Source organism: Rhinoderma darwinii, chromosome 8 (genome assembly GCF_050947455.1).
Source record: "Rhinoderma darwinii isolate aRhiDar2 chromosome 8, aRhiDar2.hap1, whole genome shotgun sequence".
In the NCBI taxonomy this organism is placed as follows: domain Eukaryota; kingdom Metazoa; phylum Chordata; class Amphibia; order Anura; family Rhinodermatidae; genus Rhinoderma; species Rhinoderma darwinii.
In genome coordinates, this window is record NC_134694.1 from 70,119,063 (window position 1) to 70,147,057 (window position 27,995).

At 39.7% G+C, this 27,995-nt stretch overlaps 1 protein-coding gene across 1 annotated transcript in view; it reads left to right on the top strand.

The window, feature by feature from the left end:
• NEXMIF (neurite extension and migration factor) overlaps nt 1–27,995 on the top strand; it is a 450,341-nt gene that overhangs the window by 212,155 nt on the left and 210,191 nt on the right. The window contains exon 2 of the mRNA XM_075835718.1: nt 8,109–8,169. The gene's annotated coding sequence lies outside the window, so the exon portion shown is untranslated. The remainder of the gene's footprint in view (nt 1–8,108; nt 8,170–27,995) is intronic.

The window sequence follows — 27,995 nt, forward strand, 5'->3', positions numbered from 1 at the left end:
ACACCTTTACATACATTGTATTCTCCTTCTCCCCTACTGCCCCTGGAGATGAGCTGAAAGTATCCACCCTCGACCTGTCAGCCATGCGCCTAATGCTGCCTCTGATTCTTTCACACTTGTCTACTTCAATCTTGCACCGCAAGACAAGTGAAAAATAAAAGGGGAAAGGACGTGAGGAAATAGCCGCAACGCTCGGAAAACAAGCTGCGGCAGGCACACCACCATACAGTGCTGACAAAACCGTAGCTGATCCGCCATTAACCCCTGCTCTGCCGTAATGACCCTAAAATGGGCTTTCTGACGCATGAGTGAACTACTCAGGGTCCTGTGCTACATTTACACTCCCGTAAGACAGCGACTGACTCAAGGTGATCATTGCTTTTTCTTAAAACACTTTCGTGACAGCTGCAACAGATGTATTCCTTTATTTAACAAGCATTTAAGTAAATACATTTCTCGGAATCTTTCATTCTAAAATCTACATTGATTCTTAAAATTGCTCTCTCTCTCTGCATACATGACAGGAATATCCCAAACTTGCCCCTATGAGATACAAGGAAAAAAATGTATCTGCAAATTTTTTAATAATTATCTATTTCAAGTCTTAAACAGAACCTGTCACTATGATAAACCTGTTTAAATGGGAGCATCACTGTGATGCCCTAAGTGTTTTTGCAGAATCGAAACAGCCCCCTAAAGTGCCAAACCTTGCGCTGGAAAGTAAACACCTCTGTGTTCTGTCGAGTCATATGTATATAACATTACCCCCTAAAAAGCATCATCCAGATTTGCGGACTGGCTGAGATACACCTCGTGACTTCACAGAACTAGAAAATGTTTAAATTTTAGCCACCCGGGCATAATTCTGTATAATTCAGTTATACAGGTCTGGCTGTTTACAGCTACCATTAAGGGGAGCTCACTACATACATATTTATACAGTTCCCACTTCAAGTCAATGAGAGCAAACTAAAAAAAAAATATGCCGTGAGCCCCCCCTAGTGGTGACTGCCAGCAGATAATGTTGTGACCAAACATCTAAGGAACCTTTCCTTAGTTCAGTGCAGGGCCAACAACCTTTATTGTACACTTTCTGCAATTATGCATATTAGGGCTGGGCAATTATGACCTAAATCAAAATCACGATTAATTGAACATGTAACCTCGATTACGATTATTGAGCAATTATTTAGGCCACACCCCTTTTTGCATGCCAAACCCCCTATTTGCATGCCATTAAATTAATATTTATCCTCTGAGCCTGCTGTATACTACTGTATATAATATACCCCCTGACACTGCCCCCACACAGTATATTGCAGAAGACGATCAAACTTGACTATCTAGAGGAAGTAAGAGTCGTAACTAATTATGCTCCCCACACAGTATAATGGCCATAGCTGCCCTCCACACAGTATAATGCCCCCATAGCTGCCCCCACAGAATATAATGCCCCTCATAACTGTCCTCCACACAGTATAATGTCCCCATAACTGCCTTCCACATAGTATAATGCCCCATAACTGCCCTCCATACAGTATAATGCCCCATAACTGCCCTCCACATAGTATAATGCCCTCATAGCTGCCTCTACATAGTATAATGCCCCTATAACTGACTTCCACGCAGTATAATGCCCCTATATCTGCCCACACACAGAATAATGCCCCCATAACTGTCCCTATATATTCACCCCACACCGTATAATGTCCCCCATAGCTGCCCCCACGCTGTATAATGCCCCCACAGCTGCCACCCAAAAGTGCCTGATAAAAATAATAATATACATACTCACCTAACCCCGTTCCAATGACGAGTGGAGGAGATCCCTCTGCTCCTCTGGTCTGTGCGGCACAACGCAGACAGGTGCGATGACGTCACTGTCTCCCGTCTGGCGATACATAGTGAATGGTAGAACAGGTCCCCTGCTCTACCATTGGATTCAACTGTATCTGCGTCCTGAAGATGCAGATACAGTTTAAACCGTGAAAAAATAATTGATAAAACCGAAATTCGCAAGATGACGTTGATTAATTGTGCAGAATTTCGATTATTTTTCTATTAATTGCGCAGCCCTCATGCATATATCCTCAGAGGGTCTGTTAAAAATCTTCCCCATTTTTCCAATTCACTAATTAGCATTTTAAGTAAATAAACATTTGTAGGAATCAGGTAGGAAACCAAAGCCAGGGTGTGTAATAATGGAATCTTGTAAAATTTTATGTTACATAATTTTTATTTTTTATTTTTTTACATACTAATACTTATTAATAGATGGATATTTGTGTACTATGGGCTTTACTGAAAAAGGTTTTGCTGAGATCGTATTAAATAGTGAGCCAAACATGTCTCTAGTCTCATTCCAGTCATCTGTCGTGTTAGAAGAGCTAAATATGAATAGAAAACTAGAATTATAACAGAATTTCAGTTTCACCTCGCCGCATTCACACATTCCAAACAGCAGAGTGCCAAATCAATATGAGAAAGCAAGAAAAAAAAAGAAGAAAAACATAACTCATATTGCAATAACACTTTTTAGATTTTTGCCTCCCTGCCGAGCACAGACGGGATCAGAGTTTTGCAAAGGCAGATGGGGTTGTTGAGCAAGTTTATAAGCTCTCAGCTGCAGTCTGAGCTGAAAAAAGTACTGATGCAAAACTGTAAATGAATTACTGTATCTTAGCAGACTAGCAGAGGAATTCTTCAACGTAGGGCTGGTCAATTATGACCTAAATCAAAATCACGATTAATTAAACATGTAAGCTCGATTACGATTATTGAATGATTATTTAGACCCTTTTTGCATGCCACGCCCCCTATTTGCATGCTATGCCATTGAATTTATATTTATCCCGAGCCTGCTGTATACTACTGTATATAATATACCCCCTGAGCCTGCTGTATACTACTGTATATAATATACCACCTGAGCCTGCTGTATACTACTGTATATAATATACCACCTGAGCCTGCTGTATACTACTGTACATAATATACCACCTGAGCCTGCTGTATACTACTGTATATAATATACCGCCTGAGCCTGCTGTATACTACTAATATACAGAAGGTTTAGAGCCAGGGGGGTATACATACAGGATATATTTTAGTATAGAGCAGGCAGGCTCAGGGGGTATATATTATATACAGTAGTATACCATTCTCCTTACACTTGGCTGAGCCATCTCAAAGTCAGGTTTCTCGTGACTAGTGTGTTCTTATTCTTCGAGGACCAGCTTCTTTTCAACATCAAGAGAAGTATAGAAACATTGAAGTGTAGCAATTTATAAGAGAGGAATCACAGGCCTGTTTCACATACAACTCATGTCGCCAGAGATGGTCAGGACGTGCTCGGTGCGCAATGTTAGCTGCCGCTCTGCTGCCGTCGCCGCTCATCCCCCCCGGACGGTCCCAATGCTTTCTGCTTTGTTTTGTAAAGCATGGGGACTGTCCGGTGGTGGGGGGATAAGAGGCGTCGGCAGCAGAGAGGAAGTTGACGGAACAAGTTATGAAAGTAAGGGTATGTGCACACACACTAATTACGTCCGTAATTGACGGACGTATTTCGGCCGCAAGTAGTGGACCGAACACAGTGCAGGGAGCCGGGCTCCTAGCATCATACTTATGTACGATGCTAGGAGTCCCTGCCTCTCCGTGGAACTACTGTCCCATACTGAAAACATGATTACAGTACGGGACAGTTGTCCTGCAGAGAGGCAGGGACTCCTAGCATCGTATATAACTATGATGCTAGGAGCCCGGCTCCCTGCTCTGTGTTCGGTCCGGGACTTGCGGCCGAAATACGTCCGTCAATTACGGACGTAATTAGTGTGCGTGCACATACCCTAAAGCTCCATTCCAGAGCTTAATATCAATTCCTAATATGAAGCAGAATAGTATTTTTTTTAGATTGACCTGTAGAGCTATAAACAGAATGCAGACTGCTATTCGTATTGGCATGGATTATTTTATTACGTAATATGTACAGTATCTTAGAGCTCCATTAAAAAAGGAATTATCCCTTATAATTTCCTGTTAAAAGATTACCTGTCGCCTCTCCTGACATGTCTATTTTAGTAAATACCTGTATTCCCCATGAAATAACAATTCTGGAACATATTTTCTTAGAACTTTGCGTTGTGCCATTCCTCTGTTATTCCTCCTAGAATTGTATGAATACCTTGACAACTGGGTGTTGATATTCCCCTTATGGTGTGTCTCTATACAGTCTCACTATGTCAGCACTGATTGGACAATGTCACTTTGTGTGGGGACACCCCCCCCCCTCCAACTTGTAACACCCTGTTTTCGATTTATTAATACATTTCTAGGAGGAATATCAGAGGAATAGCACAACTAAGGAAAGATGCTCCATAATTGTTATTTTATGTGGAATACAGTTAGGCTGGGTTCACACAACCTATTTTCAGGCGTAAACGAGGCGTATTATACCTCGATTTACGCCTGAAAATACAGCTCCAATACGTCGGCAAACATCTGCCCATTCATTTCAATCGGTTTGCCGATGTACTGTGCAGACGAGCTGTCATTTTACGCGTCGCTGTCAAAAGACGACGCGTAAAATTACAGTCTGGTCAAAAGAAGTTCAGGACACTTCTTGGGACGTTTTTGGAGCCGTTTTCTGATAGACTCTATTGAAAACAGCTCCAAAAACGGGCGAAAAAACACAGCGAAAAATGCGAGTTGCTCAAAAAACATCTGAAAATCAGGAGCTGTTTTCCCTTGAAAACAGCTTCGTTTTTTCAGACGTTTTTGGCTCAGCGTGTGAACATACCCTCATTTACTAAAACCCACATGTCAGGAGCCTGTAGTCTTTATAGTTGTGGTCCTTTGAGCTTGTTGCTTTTGTATGATTAGGTTGGTACCTTTTATTTACAAAGAGACAGACAGTGAATGGATTTAATTTTTAGTTATGTGATACTTTCTTCTTCATTTACATCCAAAGCTAAATTCAGAGTACAATGTGGAGACCCGGAGTACAATAACTAAGATTTTAGGTGAAATGTCATTGCAGAGAAAGTATATGAAATTACAAACGAGTAGGATTTTCTTTTAAGTTTGTCTGTGAATGGAGAAGAAAACATGGTGTGATTTACAATTGATAAGTTGCAGAGCTTTTACAAAACATTTTATGTATATATTGTATGTATAATTAAACAGTGAAATGTTCTAAAATGTGGAAATGTGGGCATCAGACATTCTAGAACTACAATGTTTCTCTAGAAATCACCAAAAGACAGTTAGTGCTAGAAGAAGCTTATGGTCATACTTGTAATCCCGATGTTTGTTAAGCCTAAAAAATAAATTGTCATGCAGAGATTTAAAATAAACCAACCATAAAGCAAAGACTTGCATAAAAGAAGCCAGTGACCCTCTGATCAGACTCTTTCCTTTTAATGCCCAGCTTCAGACCGCCTGGTGCAGAACTAAATACAAAATCTGCATTTCCAACACATTGAGGGATGTAATATGGGAGGCCATTCCTCCCAAGAAAAGAATGTGCATCTAGGTGTACACTTAGGGCCATGTTCAGACGTGGCAGAATTTTTCAGCTGCAAATGTTGGTGCAGATTTGGGGCAATTACGCAACGAATCTGCACCAACATTTGCATATTTGACAGGTAATTCAGACGTTGCAGATATCACAGCGGACTTGCCACAGATTTCAGTTTTTGCATTGCAAAGGCTGAAATCCGCAGTGAAATTCTGCTTCTTCTCCGCAATGTCATGAGCATGCTGCGGAGGGAAAATTCTGCTCCGCAGCCTAAATTCCGCAGTTATTTTCCGCAACGTCTGAACTAAGTTTCCTAAAAATGTATAGAAACAAATGTAAAAAACGTCTGGTGCAGAATTCCACTGCGGACTGTCCACAGCGGAATTCAACAGCAATTCCGCTATGTCTGAATGTGCCCTAATACATTCATAGAATTAACCCTTGCTCATTTCTTTAATAAGAAAATAATGAAAAGCATGATTATATAAACTGTAAAAAGAATATATACTAAAACAGTCGACTACACGAACCAGATAGCCTTTTTGTCAGAAGTAGCGGCATATAACGTAACATTTCTATTCATACTGCTCTCTATAGGAGGAGATAAAAGACTATGTAAATCTTTTTTAAAATAAAACAATGTATCATGCTTTTTAATTTAATTTAAAAAAAAATTTTAAAGTTTACTTTTTGAGACACAGCTTCTATGTATCCTGGATTCATAGAAGCTGTATCTTGCGCTGAAACCCGAATCTGTCACTTCAGCGAAACTGACGGAGCGATACGAAGAATCCAGCTGCTATTGATCACATCTAAGTTAATGTAAAAACAATTAAAAGTTGCATTAAATACCATGATTCATTGTTTTATAAGAAAAAAAACAAAAAGTGTTCAAAGGTTTACATAGCCTTTAAAGATCCCTTCTCATTGTTCCATTCACTATAACGCAATTTGCATGCTTTACAGAAAAGGCACAAATACTATGGGGGAATTTATCAATGGCTGTAAACCAGTATTATGGGAATAAAAAGTCCCAAATGATAGCACACACAATATTTGAGCAATAATTTGCAACTTTTTGCAATTTTACGCTGCCATTTGGAAAAAAGAGGCCCAACAATTTCCCTATAATTTACGCCAGGAGCTGGCGTAATTTTTTGTGAAAATCTACACGACCTCGTAGCTGCGGTATACATACCTTTTTGGTGAATGGACGACCAGAGATACATCTAATTTATTAAGAGGCATGTACCTCTTGAAAAATTTGGTGCATCTTACGCCAGATTGAGATTAAGACTGGCAAATGAAACACCAGTCTTATAAACCAGTGTATAAAAATTAGGAAAAAGGAAACCACATCTGTAATGTAAAAAATAATTCCAATGTAGACATAAAAAAGCTCCTTCTCAGACGTTCCTGTGTTGGCAGTAGTACAAGTGGGATTTTTGGTGAAAAAAACTACTTGAATCCGTGGAAAAACTTTTTTTCAGGGTTTTTTTTTTTGAAAATGCACCAAAATATGCATATGAAGACCTTGGTGCAAAGTCAAAATGTGTTGCAGCCTATTTAAAGAAATAAACTTTATTAAAACAGTTTTTCCACGAATAAAAGTCGTTTTTCCACCAAAAATCATACTTGGTCTACTGCCAACACAGGAACGCCTGAGAAGGAGCCTTTTTTTTTTGCCTACATTTAATTACTCTGGACAACAGGAGAGCTGCGCCAAATCAATACCCAGTGTCCGAGACTCAAGACGCATCAAAATTTAGTTGTGCCGATGAACCAGCACAACCCAAAAAGGGGAGCAATCACAAATACAAATCTTGAATGCTCAATGTTATTACATTAGAGGAGCACCGTTTCTTTCCTTTTTTTTCTTTCCCTTCTTGCAAGTGCTCTAAAAAGTAAAAAAGTTCATAATAAAGTTTCCTGAATACTTATTTTTCTGTTTTTGTGAAAGCCAGATGACAACTAATATAGCTGCCTTTAAGAGTCTGAAAAAGCTGTGTGGCATCCCATGTAGGAGCTTTAAAAGTTGTCATATTATTACTGCTTCATACTGTAGAACAGGACAAATCAAGGACTTTTAAAAAATTCTAGGGGTAAATGCTCTTTAGAGAAGGAGAACACATGCTGAAAGAAGGCAAACAATTCCACAAATTTGTTTATCACTAGTTCTTTGTCGTTCCCATTGACTTGTATTGAGACAGATGGAAGGGGATGCCTATACACAAAACACTCCTAAAAAAAAGTCGATCACCATAAATACAGGGCAATTTCCATTCTCATTCTAGAGACACAATAGGTCAAAATATTTCCATCAGCAGGAGCTGCACATAAGGCTTGCAATAAAAATAATTTGCAGTTGATAACTTGACATTGTTTTAGACCAAGATAGGGACGGGAAGATAAAAGATAAATACAGTGCAACCGATGCTTCTGATCTGCAATTACCGTGTCAGCTTTCCCAGCAGTGATTAGAAATTGTGAGAGCGCAGCCATGAATTCTGTCCCCACCTGTGTTTTCTGCTTCTGACTATAATGCAGGTGCAGTCAAATCCCGCTAAATCATTACTTTCTATATTTTTTGTAGGTTCTACAGTCCACATTGAGGCGAAGGAGAAGTGCTATCGAATGGGTCCTCTTAGCAACAGGTAAAAAAATAAACTTCATATTTACTAATACACTTAGCATGTTCCTTTGTAATCCATAATCCCATTAGCATTTTTCATTGTACAGGACTTTTATCGTGTTTTATGCTATAATGCACAAGAAATAATTGGGTCTTAGTAGCAGTAGAAACATGTAAAAGATAAGTGCCATTTGTTTTAAACTACCCATTTCGGCAGAACTCTGGGAAAAAAACATTCCTGTTGATTACAATAGGATTATTCCAATTTTTTAAGTTTGCCTTTGTGTAACAAAAGGACAGCAATGGTTACTAAAATTAGTCCGGTTCTCAAAAATACAAAAACATTAGTAAAAGATAAAAATTCTTATTTTTAAGCGTATTTACATCAATATTAGTATTTTTTAAGGCTACTGAACTACACATTTTTGGCTCCGATATCTTTTATAAATTTGACAGATATTAAAGGGAATGTGTTATGTATTTATTGTTAGCTTCATTAATTAGAAGTCTGTAGAAGACAATTTATTTATTTATTTATTTTTTATATTGTAACTATTTATATATTGTTTTTACATTTTACCTGGGTGTGCCCATATTGCAGACGCACTTTCTTCCTGTATTTTCTCTGTTGTCTGTGTAGACAGTACAGCAGGGTTGGTATGTTCTATGCAGCAAATAAAAAGAAGGTATACCAACGTATACCAGCCAGACGGAGGCCAAAGGACGCTCTTATGGCCTCCGTCGAGTAAATGAAGTCCTAATGATATGTTTGGCATATACACGAGAGCTTTTCCCCAAATCATAGGTCTTAAACGTGATGTGAATAGAGCTTTACCTGTACTTCTAAGAAGGCTAACTTTGGGCTAATAGTCACTTCTTTGTCTGTTTGGCATGTTTTCCCTTCGTAGATCTAAAAACAGGGCCATATTTATCAATGTATTGTACTTGTCAAACAGCTGAGAATTCTTGTAGTCACTTTTGAATTTCGTCTGTCTAAAGACAGAATTACTGGATTATTACAATTACTGTATCAATATATGTGAAGAATTTTTGTCATTTAATAATTACCTGAGAAATATGCAATGAGAAAACATGCAAGAAATTGAGATTGGGTCTGTAACCTTTATCAGAGAGAACTGATCAGTTTGCAAAGTCTCGAACCAAGTAAGGCCATATTTATAGTCACCCTATAACCGAACATTAACAATATATGATGTTTGCATTTAGAGATGATCTATGGACAGTTGAGAACTAACTGCCCATATGGCGAACAATCTAAATTGAATGCTGTGAATGATTGTACCCGCCTTGGCGCTGCAAATTCACAGAAATGTCCTGCAATGTATAAAATGAGAATAGACAATACCGTTCTCTTTCTCATGGTTTCTCTCTAGGGTCCACCCAGTTGGTTGCCATTTATGGTTCCGCAAAATATGACAGTCACAGAATTTACTTCCACAATTCAGCTTTGGGCAGTGTCACCCCATAATTTATAAAACAGTTCTACGCAGTATTATCTCTGTATATAGCTGCTTTTTCAAAAAGAAGCGTTTATTAGAGCAAACCTTATGAAGCCAGATTTTCCCAAAAAAATTCTTATTGTGGCTTCGAAATGTTACTGTTTTGCTCTCACAAACCTCGTATAATGAATCAAAAATATTATGGAATATTCTCTTTTCAATGCAAATGTTATATTAAAAAGTAATGTGTGATATGGATAGGTCTAATTTTAATTCATTTATTTTTGTAATTTCTGAACAACATTAGATCAAAGATACGCTGCTTAATATATCATAGCCTGTACAATAAAATCTCATTTACATGAATAATTCCCTTTTAATGATCATTAGCAATACTGTATACATGTATGGTTAGCAAATTGCTCAAATTGTTATCTTAAAGGCTATGTAAACCTTTGAAAGCGATTTTTTTAAATGAAAAGGTCAGTGTGTTTTGTGCAACTTTTTAATTACTTTTTATGAAAAACTAATTTCACTTTTCGAGATACAGCTGCTCTGTATTCTGTATACGGAGCAGCTGTATCGTGCGCTAATATCTGAACCCTTCAGGTCCGCGGGACTGATGGGTTCAGTGTCAGCAGGTCCTGCGTGGCTCTGCCACGCAGGATCCACCTGTTACAGGTGGATCCTGCGTTGACACACAGGACCTGCTGACCTTGAACTCATCAGACCTGACGGATTTAGGTCTTAGCTCACGATACAGCTGCTCTGTATACAGAATACAGAGCAGCTGTATCTTGAAAAGTAAAAATTATTTTCTATAAAAAGGAATTATAAAGTTGCACAAAACTCTCTGATTTACATTATTATTTTAAAAAAAGAATCGCTTTGGAAGGTTTACATAGTCTTTAAGATATGGGGTATAAAAAAGAGAGAGGACGGCGCTCCTCTATGGTAACATTGCTTGACAAGCAATATACAGATGATACATATAAAGTACGTGCATTTTTAGCAAGGAAGGTTAAAGGTTATTTAGTGCCTGATAACAACCTAATTTTCAGTACAATTCCCCTGTTCAGCAGTCACTTCCCACATATTCCAGGCATCTGTTTTTGTAGACACCTGAACAACAGAAAGGCTTTCCCCTCTACTTTTAGTAGTCAGTTGCTGGTGTTTATGAATTCCTAGCATGATGTCCTTCTCCAAGGAGGACCCCAGCATCTGTCCATACATTTGAGAACATCTTGTGTAATGTAATGAATGGCGTGTACCATCTGGACATGGTCATACAAGGAGATTCTGTGTTCAGACTAGCTCTAAAAAGCCCCTATTTTCACTTATGGCAGGTTATTCTTGATCCATTCCAGTAGCTGCTCCATAAAAATATGTGTTAAATGTGTTTTATACCTGATAGTCTATCGTTACGATAGTCTATCGACATTTTGAAGAACAGTTTGGTTTATAACCTTTTTGTGTATTTTCCATTATTTTATTTAGCAGGTATGGCAATTACAGTATATCTTGAGGAATAAACAGGTACTCACAATGGCATACATTTATGTAAGCTTATTCTTCAAGACCTGAATGACTAAAATATGGTTTGTCCGCTTTCTCACACCACCTGTTCATTTAAATGTCCTCTGTATATATAGATTATGTATGACTAACATCCACCCTCCCCTCCTCCCACACTCCCAAAAAAAAGTGACTGAAAAGTGATATTGGTCAAGCCATGATTTTCAATGCAGCACACAAAAAAAATGGCAACAGCACACTGCGATCAATGTCACTAAATATAAATAAATATGCATTACTGCTAAATCTACCTACAATAGAGAGGTTTTACACATTTTGATCAAATTGTGTGAGCCCACCTGCCACGACAAGGCGTCCTCCATAGGTGGGGACCTACGCTGCACATACACCCAGAACTGGTACTAAGCCTACATATACTTGCGCATGGTAGGAACCAGCATTAAACTAATTTATAATCATCCAGGGCAGAATGGGAGGAGTGCAAGAACAAAAAATGGAGGCAGTCACTAACCCCACATATATGAATCACATAAACAACACAAATGTTTGAACAGCACATTCCAACAAAATGATATAAAATGTGTATACAGGTGCAAGAACACCTATGACTGCAAATTTTTACCGCTTACAAGAAAATGGCGACAGTACACTGCGAACACCATGTCACCTAAACCGCTAAATATAAATAAATATGCCTTACTGCTAAATCTACTTACAATAGAGAGGTTCTTAGTGCACATTTTAATCAAATTGTGTATATTTTAAATAGCTATAAATAGCTATAAAAAAAAGCCCAAAACCCCTGCCCCCAGCCAACGGTCAGCCTTATACGGTTCTAGACAAGCCTTAATAACCAGCCATGAACACATATTAAGCAACATTTTTTACGTTTCCACTCATAAATTCACACAGGGATAAAGATGTGTTTATGGGGTTTTCTGTTTTTGTTTTTTTAGCTTTTCTATGGAAAAAAAATCTTTGATTGAAAAGCAACAAAAAGGCCACGTGTGAATCTACAACAAAGGGGTTGTCCAGGATTATAAAAACATGGCTTCTTTCTTCCAAGTAACAGCGCAATACCTCTCTACAGGTTGTACGTGGCATTGCTGCTGAACCCCATTCATTTCAATGGAGCTGGAAGAAAGCAGCCATGTTTTTCTAATCCTAGTTAACCCCTTTGGTCTAGTCATACATGCAAGATTGTCGGCTAAAAAAGGTTTCACCTGACAACGAACACCTTTGGTCCTATCATCAATGTGAATGATTTGTTCAGTTAAATTTTTTAACCCCCTAAGTGACCAGCTTATTTTAGGGCCTAATAACCAAGCAATTTTTTTTTTCTATAGTCGCATTCAAAGAGCTATAACTTTTTTTTTTTTCTGTAGACATAGCTGTATGAAGACTTGTTTTTTGCGTGATTAGTTCTACTTTTTAATGGCACCATTTTAGGGTACATATAATTTTTTTATTAACTTTTATAAAAAAAAATTTGGGGGGAATAGAAAAAAAACCCTGAAATTCTGACATTGCTCTATGCGTTTTAAATTCACGCTGTTCACTGTGAGGCATAAATAATACATTACCTTTATTCTATGGGTCGTTACGATTACGACGATACCACATATGTATAGGTTTTTTATTTTTTACGACTTTTGCACAATAAAAACACTTTTGAACTAAAATAATTTGTTTTTGCATCGTCGCTTTCCAAGAGCCGTAATTTTTTTATTTTTCCATCAATGTAGTAATTTTTTTGTTTGTTTTTTGCGAGACAAGACGTAGTTTTGATTGGCACTGTTTTGGGGTACATAGGACTTATTGATTAACTTTTATTATGACTTTGTTAGGGGGCAATGGAAAAAAATAGCAATTTTGACATCGTTTTTTGCGTTTTTTTTTTCTGTGTTCACCTTGCGGATTAAATTACTTATTAACTGTATTGTTTGGGTCATTAGGGTCGGGCGATACCATATATGCGTACTTTTATTTATTTTTTCACTTTTACTAAATAAAACCACTTTTTATGGGAAAAAATTGTTTTATTTATTTTTTACTGTAATTTTTATTAATAATTTTTATTTCACATTACTTACTTATTTTTTTTAGTCCCACTAGGGGACTTTACTATGCGATCTTTAGATCGCTGCTATAATGCTTTGGTATACTTCGTATACCAAAGCATTATTGCCTGTCAGTGTAAAACTAACAGGCAATCTATTAAGAAGTGCCTCTGTCACTTCCTAATATGAATATGCCGCGGGCAGACCTGGGGGCTTTTATCAGGCCCCCGGCTGCCATGGCACCCCATCAGAGGCCCGCAATTGCATTTGCGGGCCGCCGATGGGTGACAGAGGGAGCTCCCTCCATCTGTAAACAAGTTAAATGCCACGGTCGCTATTGACCGTGGCATTTAACGGGTTAATCGGCTGCGATCAAAGTAAACTTCGATCGGGGCCGTTGGAGTAGGAGCCCGGCTGTCATCAGGCAGCCGAACCCTGGCTCCAGCCTGCACGGGACAGCCATGCAAGACTTAGACTGGGCCACCGTGAAAAGGCTACGGCCTATCCTAAGGCCCCTTAGTGACCGCTGTGAAAAGGCGTATTGGTGGTCACTAAGGGATTAAAGAACAGACCGGAGCACTTCACATTTAGAAAATAAATGTGTTTATTCACCAAACCATAGCAAAATTTCGGGCTACATGGGGTAGGTCTTATGTAAGAGGAAATGTTGCTGTTGCAGTTCCCGGTCGAATGGACTAAATGTATATGATTCTTTTTTTAAATTCAGATATACATGATATTAATCCCTGTGTAGGCAGGATAGATGAGAGACTGCCTGACACCACTGGTGCTACTTATCTCAAGGAAAAACAATAGAATTTAACAGAAAAATCCAACCTGTCCAAAATATATATAATTTTTTTCCCAGATGCCACTGTCTGGCACCTCCTCCGATAACAGTCTAAGGCCGGGTTCCCACGTGATGGGTACGCTTCGTAAAACTACACATTGTGTGCGAAATTTCAGCTGTGGAACTTAGCACTGGAGAAAAAAATGTTTATACTTACCAAGGCTGTAGTCATTGAGACGCATCCTTCTGTGTGGCCTCCCGGGATGACGCTGCAGCCCATGTGACCGCTGCAGCCTGTGATTGGTTGCAGTGATCACATGGGATAAAACATCATCCTAGGAGGCCAAACTGGAGAAAGAACAGAAGCAAGAGTTGCTATTTTTGTGGCGGAATCGCAAAAGTCGCAACACTTGGTTATCTGTTGCGGGTTTTACATCCTTATTGATTTCAAGGGGGAAACCTGCAACAAAAAAGCAGAAAATCCACACTGCAGGTCAATTTATAAAACGTTTTTTTCCCGCAGCTTGGGCATGAAATTTTCTAAATCTCATTCACTTTGCGGCTACTGTAAATGCTCTGCAATTTCCACATAGAATTCTGTTGCCAAAATCCCACAGTGTTTATGCTATGGGGGAACCTGGCCTAAGGCTCTATTCACATTGCTTTTAGGACATCCATTTGACGTATATGTTCGGAATAATCCATATTCTTCCGAGGGATGCCTCTGACATATGGAATGGTATGCTACAGTATACAATCACCTGTAGACCACCATTGTGATTGTATGCCAACCTGGCAAATGGCAAAAGTACACTCTTGTGGCATTCTTAGGGTCACTACCTACAAGGGGGTCTGTGTGGCTTTACCTACAATGGGGCTGTGTGGCACTACCTACAGGGGGGCAGTGGCAGTATCTACAGAGGGCAGTGTGTGGCATTATCTACAGAGGGAAGTGTGTGGCAAAACATTTACAAATGAAATTCATCCTATTTTAAAACGGACAGGGAAAAAAAAGGGAGCAAAGTGGGTCAAAATCGACCGTTAAAATCAGCAACACGGATGCAAAACGGCCAGGAAAAACGGGCCAAAATGGACGATTTTATCGGCCGACACTCAGACCCTGTCGTGTGAATAAGGCCTAAAGGTTTGGCATATACAGAACGTAACTTCAGTGTTAATAGACTCTGACTCTGATGTTTATGGCCTTTGATTGTGGCCGTAAATCCCATTTACAAAATAACACTTTCAGTATGCTGGATCTGTGATAGGGACTTCATCTACATCCATCACGAAGGGATCAGGAATCCTTCATATTACCTAGGAAGACGAATACCTTTTATCCAATTCATTTTAAAGCTTTCTATAGATTCCTATAGCATTCACTTGTATTTCTATAAAGAAGGCATATGTTGCCGGAAATTACTTCAAATGCACTTGTAACTTTCTCCCTGTTCTCATCATTTTCTGGTTACGCAGAGCTGGAGCTGACACATTGTATAACAAGAAGGAGCAGTTTGTTTCTAGGTTAATTTTAGGGTAGCTGTGCTGAATAAACTGTTCGGTAACAAGGAGACACAGAGAACGTCAAGTAAATAAGGAGTTAAAATGGATATTCACATCACATACTGCAGCAGATTTTCAGGGCATGACTTCATATGCTCCAGACTTTAAACTTTCCGAGGATGGGTGAATCTGCCACTGAGATCTTAATGTGCAGACATTTCCCTTTGAATTTCCAGGACCCATCATCCGAGCGGCCAATTAGTGTCAGTTTTATTGGTAGTTTTGTAATGCGGACGCTTGCCCACCAGGGAGGATACAGAAAGCACATTATTTCACTTAGCCCAGTTGGTGCCTGTCACAGAGTAATGACTTCAGTTCAGTCTACCAAACAGAGGCAAATGCACGGATAAATCCCAGGGCCAATTTCTGGCCAGCGTCCTGACCCCAATGCACCTGTCTCTTAAATCCCAAAGTCTCCGAGAGTCTGGCTCCCTGCCTGCAGGCCATGTCGGTATTACCTGCTTACTCATTCCCAGGGCCGTCTTCAGTATACTGCTGTACCACATAAAATATTGTACTCTAATTCATGTGAATGTCAAGTTCTTGTTGGGGGAAGATTCAGTCTTCACAAAACACCGAACCATAGGCGGTTCCTGATATTAAGCCTTTTACCTCTAAGGGTATGTGCACACGACCTATTTTCAGACGTAATGGAGGCGTTTTACGCCTCGAATTACGCCTGAAAAGACGGCTCCAATACGTCTGCAAACATCTGCCCATTGCTTGCAATGGGTCTTTCGATGTTCTGTGCAGACGAGGTGTCATTTTACGCGTCGCTGTCAAAAGACGGCGCATAAAATTACGCCCGCGTCAAAGAAGTGCAGGACACTTCTTGCGACGTTTTTGGAGCCGTTTTTCATTGACTCCAATGAAGAACAGCTCCAATTACTTCCGTAAAAGACGCCACGAAAAACGCGAGTACATGCAAAAACGTCTGAAATTCAGGAGCTGTTTTCACCTGAAAACAGCTCCGTAATTTCAGACGTATTTTGCGTTGCCGTGTGAACATACCCGCAGTGTTGAACATGTTATCACACAGGTATAGGGTGTGAATGTTATACATTTATTATACACATTCTGGACAGGTCTTTAGAAAGCATCACGTTTGCACGCACTGGTAAAATCTGATGTATTCGCAGACAGTAAATCACATCATATAAAACATCACAGGATATGACAGAACACTGCAAGTTTTGGGAATGAGCAAGATCGATGTGTGATAATGGTTCGTGCCCAATTTATTAGATACCCCTTTCATCTGCAGGGTAGGACCTCCCCTCCGCTTTGCCCTCAATAAAAGCTGTAGCGTGAAATCAATACAGGGCAGGTAACATTAGCGTTTCTGGGACTTTATGACGGGATAGCATCATGAAGTTGCAGCAGGTTTATTACATTAAAGGGACTGTCTCACGAAGACAACCTACGGGTCTGAAGCTATGGATCTGGCTTCTACTATTTATTTGTATAGCCCACTTTCCCTGCAAATAGCAGATTACTGTGATACAACGGAGCGGCTAACGTAAAATAAAGTTATACATATACAAATGCAGCATTACATGTAGCCGTTCAAATTAATGTCCATCAATGTAATTTATCGAGGGCTCAAGTCCACTAAATTGAGGGCCGTCTTTGTGTTAACAACTCCACTACATACAGGGGGCGCTTCTATGATGATGGCAGGGGTTGTCTTTGTGAAACAACACCTTTAAAACTGTGAATCTCCCATTCTACCACATCCCAAAGACGCTCTACTGGGCCAAGAATTGGAGTACACTGAACTCAATGTCATTTTAATGAAACCGGTGTGAGTTGACATGGGCTTTGTAACATGACACATTTGCTTACTGGAAGTAGCCATTAGATAGTAGATTGTGGTAACAAATAGATGCACATGGTCAGCAACAATAGGTAGGCTGCAATATTTAAACACTGCTCAATTAGTTAAGGGCAATGATGTGAAAACATTCTCACCACCATTATGCCACCTCAAACGGCTTGATCTTTCGGCACAAAGCATTATGGATCCACATACATTTTGTAAGTTCTGCCAAATTATGATTATACCATCTGCATGGTACAGCAGAAATGGATCTTCTTCATGCAACATTTTGCTAACTGTCCAGCTTTGGTGACCATGTGCTTTCCCTAGCCTCCGTTTCCTGTCTTAGCGGAGATGAGTGGAACCTGCTATAATCTACTGTTCACTGCCCATTCACTTCAAGGTTAGAAGCGGTGTGCTTTTCTGCATACCATTTCTGTAATTCATAGTTATAAGAGTTAATGTTGACTTCGTGTCAACTTAATCAAGTCTAGCTGTTCTCCTCTCACCTTAAAGAAGCACTCTGGCAAACATTCTCTTTCCCCTATGAAAATTTGATTAAGGGAAAGGTAGTGAGGTGCATTGGCTTATCAGGCACTTTATTTTACAGTTAGCCGCTCCATCCAGGCCCTGATCCCCACTCTGACTTTCTAAATCCTACAGGGAACGGAAGTTAGTCTCTCAATGCAAGGCTAGGAAAGCTTCGATGTGAGTCTCATAGACTTGCATTGAGAGAATGACCTCCGGTCGCTGGGATTTGGATTTTCAGATCTGGGGTCACGTGACCCAATGGTGGCCCGGAATGGAGTGGCTAACCTTAACGTAAAGTGCCTGATAAGCCGATACACCTCGTTACCACTCACGTAATCAAATTTTCAATCGAGGAGGATTTCGCCAGAGTGGTTCTTTAACAAGGCATTTTAACGACCACAGAAGTTGTGTCCACTGGATGTTCTTAGTTTTAGGCTGCCCATACACTTTAATGTCCACAGATCCTGATGAAATAATCTAATGCATAGCAGTCCCCCTGACAGTCGCCCAAAGGTATATGTTGTGCTAAAGAAGGATCATGCATGTTGGATTTTAACACTCTTTATCCTTTTGTTTTGTCTTTCCTACGCCTTTAAGGATACTTTTAGCAGTATACGACGGTATACCTTTCTCTCAACTTTTTTTTAAACTGTCCCTCATAACGTAATGCTCAAAGATGATGTGAACCCAGCCGTAACTCTGTACATACATTAAATGTTTGATAGATTTGCATTAGCAAATGCTCTACAGATGGCAATTTTTAGAGAACCGGCACTGCATGTAATTCCACATCACGTACTAAGCTTTAAAAAATTTCACTCTCGCTACTTTTTAACTTGCTGACCAGTTCTGCCTGACAGGGTTTATTTCTAAGGATTAGTTCTTGGAGCATATCTGGGCACTGTGGCAATTTCTGCTAACAAGAAGAATAAAATGGGAAAAGTTTAAAGACATTATTACTTGCACTGAAGCAATCACATAGTGTGCTATTCATTATGTCACTTAGTGATCCATCTGTTTTTTGTCTGCAAAGCGCACAGATTGAAATTGGACAAGCCTGAAAAACGAAGGCTTGCTGCTGATTTATTGCAGGGATTTATTCAGGAGGCAGCTGCAATGATATTATTATATTGATATTTCCTAAGAATTTATTGCAGGATCACATTACATCAAAATTGGCCTCTCTTTATGGATTGACAGATACAAAAAGTTTTAATTATTTAAGTTACTAATCCGAGGAACCTTACAATGACTGTGATTCCGTCAAGTATTCAATATTTGCCTTTACCACACCAGCTACTCTGTACATCATTTCACTCAGTTAATAACAATAATGTAAAACGTTGGGTGTTATGTGGTACAGATTGGGTACTTCAATGCCATCATATAGCTATTTACCCAAAGTGGACACTAGACCTGTAGCTTACCCAAAGTATAAGATCAAGATGTTCCCTGGTGAAAGTTAAGAAAAGTAGAAGACTTATGGCAAAAATATAGGGCAGGACAGGACTGGGTTCAATGCTAGACAAAACATAAAAGAATGTCATAAGACGGGAGCTTGGGTAAAGTAAAAGTTGAGACTGAAAAGGTAGCAGTTAGGTGTGGGCAGAGCTAGACAGGAGGGTATGGGACATTTTTTTTATGGATGCCTCTTTGCACCAACCCCTCTAAGAGATTAATGCAGACGCCTCCATCAGAGTTGGGGCTTATTGAAACTCAGGGGCACAGCTGCTTTAGGTACTAGCCACTCTCTTTTTTTATGCTGCCCATTATTGGTACCCCCATTAATCCAGTTTTGCTTCATAGAGCTGCACTGACTTAAGCAGGTGATTTATTGGACCAATATGAACGATAATATGGCAAATTTGACCTCAACGGTTGAGTCCTTGTTGGTGGATGGATGGACGTTGGGTGAAAACTCTAATACATTGTTGGAGTTTTATTTAAGAGACAGTGGATGAGTCAGAAACACACTTGGGGAGAGATAGAAATGAGATAATGCGTAGGGAAGCAGGATAATGGAATGGGAGTGGTAGAAGATTGATAAAAATAAGAAAGAGGTAAGCCAAACATGTTAAATAAATGTCGTTATGATTAAGATCTGTAAGTACTCTGGGGGTTAAAGATATCAGTTTGGAAAACTTTCTACTGCAGCCTCACATACAGAACTATTACTGGCTCAGGGGTACTTAGTGGATGAATAGGAAGAGCAGTTGGTGATGTATAGACCATTAACTTATCGTTTAATGCTGGGGAGTCATCGGAGAGCAGTTATGGATGAGCTGTGTGTTTAAATCGGTATACTTTATACTGCTGAAGATACAGTACATCTCTGAGCAGGATGCACATTAGTTTTTGTTGCTGTAGTTCTGCTCAAATCCCAGACAGACAACCGCGAACAACACTACAGGATGTTTGTGAGTGAAATAATTTATTCCAGCAAAGTGCTTGCTGGGTGGAACGTGACTTAATAATAAGAAAACATACTGACAATTCCTGATATGTGGATGACTTCCATAATCCACTCTACTGAACGCTCGCCAATCTTAGACTAAAAGGGGAAGCCTTACATGAGATGTATTTACATTAAATCAACTGTTAGAAATATTGAGATTTACTTCTGGGCTGGTAAATAGGATTAAAACACCAGTATCATCTTTTCTTTAAATGCTATATACAATAAGTACGGGTGATGTTTCCCAGTAGTAGATCCGATTAAATAGACGGAAAAATCTTAATATGTTATCATCACTGGTAGTACATGGTTATGTATGAAGGCCAGCAAAGTTGGGACTCCCAGTGGAAATACTTTTTGTCTAAACTGGCTCACGGGCAAGGTGAATGAGGCAATTACATTAGGCCCCTGGGAATGAACAGCCCTAATTACATGTGCATTTTAACACTTTCTCATTGATGCTGAAATTATAATGACTTTTATCTATGAAAACTCCGTAGGGGATATTATATTGTCTCTGTTCTTCATGAAGGGTTTTTTTTTATTAAAGGGAATCTGTCAGTAGCTTTGAGACCTCGAAACTACTGACAGCGCTATATAGAGGAGGGGAACGACAGTGTAACGATACCTGTTGTGTCAGTCAGAAATCAACGTTTATGCCCCCCGACACCGTGGTCGCAAATGCCGCTCTTTGCTCTGAGTGACTTCTCTAACGTCCAATACTGGAGACCACTAGTGCTGTCACTCAGAGCAGAACAGAGGCAGCCCCTTGATGTTCAAGTTCTCCAGTATCTTTTAATTGAACGCTGCCATCCTCTCCCCTCTAAGTGAAGGCTCTAGCCTGATTGGATGATAGACCCATCATTCAGAGCAGAAACTGCCACTTGCGACCGCGGACATTAAACGTCAATTTCTCACAATAGGTATCGTTACACCGCAGAACCCCAGTTGGGAATGGCTGGTTTACAGTATCAGTAATGCCCTTAAATATAATTTTCCGTGCAAATGTGACCAAACTCCAGTCGTGGAGAATTTCAGAACTGCCATGGGTGCCCTCTGAGTCTAGACCCATCAGCTGTTATGTATGTGTTTGGAGTCTTTTTAAAGTAAATGGCAGTGAACAGAATGCTGATCGGTCAATAGGACTTTTGTGATGGCAAATTAGCATTAATCCAAAATCATCAGATTTTTACTTTCCCCCTTACCCATCTCTGTTTTCACAATTGAGAAGTCATCGAATGCGTGATCGAGGACACAATTCTATTACAAACTGGTAAAATTCTGCAAATGCCCATGTAAGCACAGCCATGTTGTCAATAAAACAAAAAGTATTCTGTTTGCATCAGTTATTTAAAAACCTTAAAGGGTAACTAAACGTTCAACAAACTACTGACATGTTCTCGTGACGTCAGAAGTTTTGATTGGTGGGAGCAAAAGCGCTGGTGTGAGCGCTGAGCCGATTTGTTTCTGTTCGTCTTTTTCCGGAAATCGATGTAGCGGTGTACTGACTCAATAGAACGTCTATGAGCCCGTACACCGCTACCTCGATTTCTGGAAAAAGACGAACAGAAACAAATCGGCTCAGCGCTCACGCGTCTGCCTCTTCGTTTTAGCGATTGGTGGGGGTCTCAGTGCTCAGACCCCACCAATCAAAACTTCTGACAAGTCAGTATAACATGTCAGAAGTTTGTTGAACGTTTAGTTACCCTTTAAGATATAAAATTGTCAGAAATGAGTGCCCTAAAAAGCAAGAATCTCTTCCTCTGGAATGAAACCTTCTATAGATTCTTCACAAATGCATCCGAGGAAGAGCGTTCAGGGCATGTTCTCCAGCTCCCACCTCAGCTTTGTTATAGATCCAGTGTCATGATAATTGAATGGAGCTATAAATGGGCAGAACATCTAGTAAGAAGTTACTTGTATTTCCTTTGCACCATTAAAGGGCGTGGAGCAAAGTAGGCCACTAATTTATAATTCTGGTGCCTGCATTACTGTTGTATTATGCGCTTCCAGTTACGGTAACGGAAAGAATCAGATAATTGAGCACTGTGTAAGTGACTGCTGACTGTATTAGCATAATGATCACTTCTATCCTTAGATCTTGGAGACGATATTAAACTAAGAAAAAAAAAATTAGCCACACATTAAAATAATCTACCAGTGCTTTTTATCTATCGTTTCTTTCATTCCTTAGGAACAATCTGTAGTCCAGTGTTGGATATTTATTCACACTTGTAATTGAAAGGACTAAGAGATTATAAATAATAATAAAACAACATGTAATCTGTTCACTTTTTAGACCTCTACACAGCAAGTATTCTGAAAACTGGAAGTATTCTCATACCTGACTTCCATCATATATTAAAAAAGCAACGGGTTAATTCTCATTCCAGCATAGCGGCCAAGTGCATTCAAATCGTTCCTTTCTACCCTTATGGCCAGCTATATCTCCAGAACCCATTTTTTATAGTACAGATACAGCCTTTCTTTAAAGTGAAGGCCTCATCTGAGGCACATGGCAGTATTACAGATAAGTGTTGCCATAATATGGCACCCACAGACTGCTATGGGCCAATACCGTACCTCCATGTGCCTCCGATTGTGGTGTCTAAGTGTAGCATTCCGTCTTAGGCCTCATACACACAACTGTATTACAGATCCATGTGGTTTAGATCAATAATACAGCGCCCATAGCCTACTAAAGTCCATATTGTACCTCCATGTGCCTCTACTTTCATATCTTTTATACATATATTGAAACATGCCACCATTTTTTTTCTACTGGATTCGAATGAAATTCGTGAGGAAAAAAAAAAGTGTCCTGTTTGACAGGAATATTCTTCTCTATATCGATTGCTTCTAGTGGAGATTACAGTGCCTTATAGAATCATCATGATGGCACACGGAGTCTGTAATACGTAACCATAGGGACTATGTGTGCCGACAAACATGTATGGCACCTTAGATATGGGATCCATTACTTCTGTGGCGAGAATGTAAGACTTGGTGAGTACCAATGAGCAGAACAGGTTGTATTACAAGAAATCAGTGTGTAGTATAAACCCTTTATTTTTCCTCTTGTGTGCTGTTTTCCAGTTTTCTAAATGCAGCCAGCAATGTAAGCAGTGGATGTTCTCACTCTAATTGCCATTGCTATACCCAGGGATATTTCTATATCTAGTGTGATCGTGTACTTTCATCAACATTTTTTATTAGAAAGAGATACATCGGTGTGCTTACTAAACTAGACTACAGGAGAAATTGTGCTTATAAGTATACAGTATGTCCCGGAATGCAAACAGCCACTAATTTAGACTACATTCACACCGCGTTCTGTGTGTACGATTGGGATTTGTGCCAGGAATTGCTCGCGACATATACCAAATAGTTCCAAAGCCCCCTATGGGAAGGATGGCATCCGCCAGACTAGTAAACGCTGGTATAACTTTTTTTTCTGCTGTATAAAGAGGATTCCTGTGCTTTCCGATACAGACTGCCCCAGCGAAAAAAAAGTATACCGTGCATTATACATTTTTTTTTTTTACAGTGATGGTCTATGGACAACGTATGCAACTGTATGGCATATAGTTGCATATGCCTGGGCATTATCCCTGGCATATGGACAGAACCCTTAATACAATATGGACAGAGCCTTAGGGTATGTGCACATGATAACGTCAATTACGGCTGAAATTACGGAGCTGTTTTCAGGAGAAAACAGCTCCTGCATTTCAGACATAATTGCTCGTACTCGCGTTTTGCGAGGCGTCAATGACGGACGTAATTTGGAGCTGTTCTTGATTGGATTCAATGAAAAACGGCTCCAATTACATCCCAAGAAGTGTCCTGCACTTCTTTGACGGGGCTGTTATTTTACGCGCCGTCTTTTGACAGCGACGCGTAAAATTACAGGTCATCGGCACAGTACATCGGAAAACCCATTGAAATGAATGGGCAGATGTTTGCCGACGTATTGGAGCCGTGTTTTCAGGCGTAATTCGAGGCGTAAAACGCCTCCATTACGCCTGAAAATAGGTTGTGTGAACCCAGCCTTACATTGCGACCTATTCAATAGTGGCACGAGACATATGTTTTTTAATTCATGATTACAGCTTTAAATCTGGAAAATGTCATACAATAATACAATATCTTAAGTTTACTGCATACAATGTATTAATATTCCTGTATTTCAGAATGAAAAGGTAACCTTATTTATTGGCATAATCTCCCGCTACTCTCCCAGCGGTGCATAAGCAGGACAGAATATACAGGTGGGGCTGTTATAATTGAATTTCCCTTAATTATAAAAAACCTGCAGCAGCCAAACAATAGCAGTACCAGAGCTTTAAAAGAGCATAGAAAACTACACGGCAGCTTGAACAAACATTTTCAATGACTATAGTAAAATCCCAGCTTTCCATGCTGACTTTAACATTGAATTTTCTTCTTCAAATAGTGGTGGGAATGCGTGCTGAATAATAAAGTGACCTACCATAAAGAGGCACTTGTTTATACTGTAGCATACCAAAGGTTTCATGTGGCTGACTTGGAGTTCTGAATTTATACTAATCTGTCCCGCACCTGAACTACGTCTGCCAGCCTAACATGGAAGCAAATCACGTAACCTGTAAATGAATATGAATGGAGAAATGTATTATTCACAGGGATGAGGAAAAGTATAAGAACATGTTCACATAGATGTTTGCCTCGACTTCATTGCTATATACACATATTCACTTGACCAACAGATAGCACATGGACATAAAATAAGAGTATGACCAGACGTGGCGTATTTTTTCCACCACTGTCCGCATCAATGCCTCACATAATCTGCGTTGCAGATTCTGTTGCGGCTCTGCCTAAAATAGGCATTAAATTGATGCGGACCAGCCGTTTCGTATTCAGGTGAAGAGTGCTTCCCTTCTCTTTATCAGTGCAGGATAGAGAGAAGGGACAGCCCTTTCCCTAGTAAAAGAAATTCATACCCGGCCGTTGTCTTGGTGACGCCTCCCTCTTTCAATATCCAGGCCGACCTCCCTGGATGACAAGGCAGTCCATGTGACCGCTGCAGCCTGTGATTGGCCTGTGATTGGCTGCAGCCGTCACTTGGACTGAAACGTCATCCTGGGAGGCCGGACTGGAGGAAGAAGCAGGGAGTTCTCGGTAAGTAGGAACTTCTATTTTTTTAACACGTTGATCTATATTGTGATCGGAAGTCACTGTCCAGGGTGCTGAAACAGTTACTGCCGATCGTTTAACTCTTTCAGCACCCTGGACAGTGACTATCTCCTGACGTCGCCTAGCAACGCTCCCGTAATTACGGGTGTACACACGTAGTCACCCGTAATTACGGGAGCCCCATTGTTTTTACGTTAGGGTGCATGGTGCCTCAGTCTGTCTGTAGACCTAGAAACACATAGGTCCAGCCAGAATGAAGAAATGTCATGTTCGTAAAACAAATACGCTACGCAACACACATAACATCTTCGTACTTCATTGCGGAATTTTGACTCTCCATTGAAGTCAATGGAGAAATTCCGCAATGAGTCCGCAACAAGTCCGCTACACGTCAGTAACATTCAGTGTATGCTGCGGACACCAAATTCCGCACCGCAGCCTATGGTCCACAGTGGAGTTTGCCGCAACGTATAAATAAACCTAACTAAAAAGCAGTGGAAAGCAATGGAGAAACTGTCCGCTGCGGATTTCTGCAGCGGACTGTCCGCAGCGGAATTCCAGAGCAATTCCGCCACGTCTGGCCATGTCCTAACGGTCGTGTTTGGCTAATAGAAGCGGTCCACCATATTTGTAGCTGAAACAAAAAGTACTGCACCATACGGATCTTGGCACAAATGATTTCTCAGTAGTGACCTCTATTAGCTAAAACAAAGAGCGTAATCCATTTTACCGGATGACCCATCATTCCATCATTATTTACTTGCATATACTAGTACACTTGGGAAAATTGATGAATACTAGTGTGACACATTTCGTTTTTATGCAGTTTTTGGAGCATTTTTTATGCCGTTTTTTTAAGCCAAAGCCAGGAGTGTATACAAAATATAGGAGCTATATCAGTTTTTCCTCTATACTGTATTTTTTATTTCTTTTGTTTCCACTCCTGGTTATGATTAAAAAAAACTGCATCAAAAACTGCACAAAAAAACCTACACAAAACACTACATTTTGCGGCATTTTTTTGTGTGTTTTTCGTGGCATTTTAAATGTCGTTTTTAATGGGGGCTTTTATGTGTTTTTTAGTGCGACCAGATGTGATATAAAAGTGTATATTAAAATATAAAATGCACTACATAGAAACTGCGTTTTGGTTTGTGCCGTATTTTAAGGCAATTTTGTGGTCAGTAGCATTTTTTCCAAATGCAGCATGCTCTGGGTATGGCTTTTTTTTTATAGACTTCTTTATAGAACTTCAAAAACGCAATAAAAACAACGCATGCGTGAAAGTGATTAAAATAGTGCTGCAGCCATCTTGCCCCGAGTTTTCATCTTGGTTCTTTTGTAATGAATATGAAAGTCATTGCTCCTTTAAGACAAGTTTGTATGTTTCTAAGTTGAGTTATCTTTGACCTTGGTTCCCATAGGAGGCTTGGAGAGGAGGAACAGGGAGTGAGATAGGAGAGGGAGGCATGCTCACATATGCATTCGAGTATGTCTCCCCCATCTTAATAGAACAATCTATTGTGTGCTTGCCAAGAAAGATAAGGCCACCTGCAAACCCTGATGTGTGAAGAATTATAATAATGCATTTGGAATGTATCGTATGTCTGTAATTGCCTAAATTTGAAATATTGTCACATTGCCTCTGATTGGTTAACCTCAAGCCTACACCCCTTTTAGAATGATATTATTGTAATTGAGTTTGGCAATAATCCCCATAGGAGTATTTTGGGCATACCAGCAGCGTCTGTGTGTTATCCCTCTTCAATATCGATAAAACATGATTTGAAACTGGATAAATCACTGGAGGGCGGGTATCGGTTGACATACTCATTTCAAATTTCAGTCTAATATATTTTGGCACATGATTGCGTCCACAGCATGTTCAAAAGTACACTAAATGAAAAACGCCACTAAAAACGTCATAAAAAACACATTACATTTTATTAAAGCTGGCATTTTTTGAAGCGTTCTTTGAATTGCCGTAAAAAAATCTGTGTGAAGGAGGCCTAAAGGAAAAATATAGAAGAGGCCTTTGACTGTCAAGTGGGCGGTTAACACTAGGCCTTTGCCAAGCGGTAACCCCCAATTGATAGTCAAAGGCCTGATTTGCATATCTTCACCAAAACTAACAGAATTGATATCTCAGGAACACTGGGGGCTAGAAAAAAAGCGACAGAATCTGTGAGGTGCAAGCAATCTAACTAAGATTTTAGTTGCAGTTTCTTGGGCATGTGACTGGTCCTCTTTAAAGTAATCCATGAATGTAGTAATGCCATGTTTTGTTTTAATATTACTAATATATACAGTAGGTTTAAACTACTTCTTGTTTCTACTGACATCTGCCATTTACGGACAATAAGGAAACCCCCATACACATTTAAGTTTTCGTCTGGTTTAGTAACCCCATTTTCAAATAGCCTTTTAGGGAATTGTGGACCCTCATCTATTAGCAA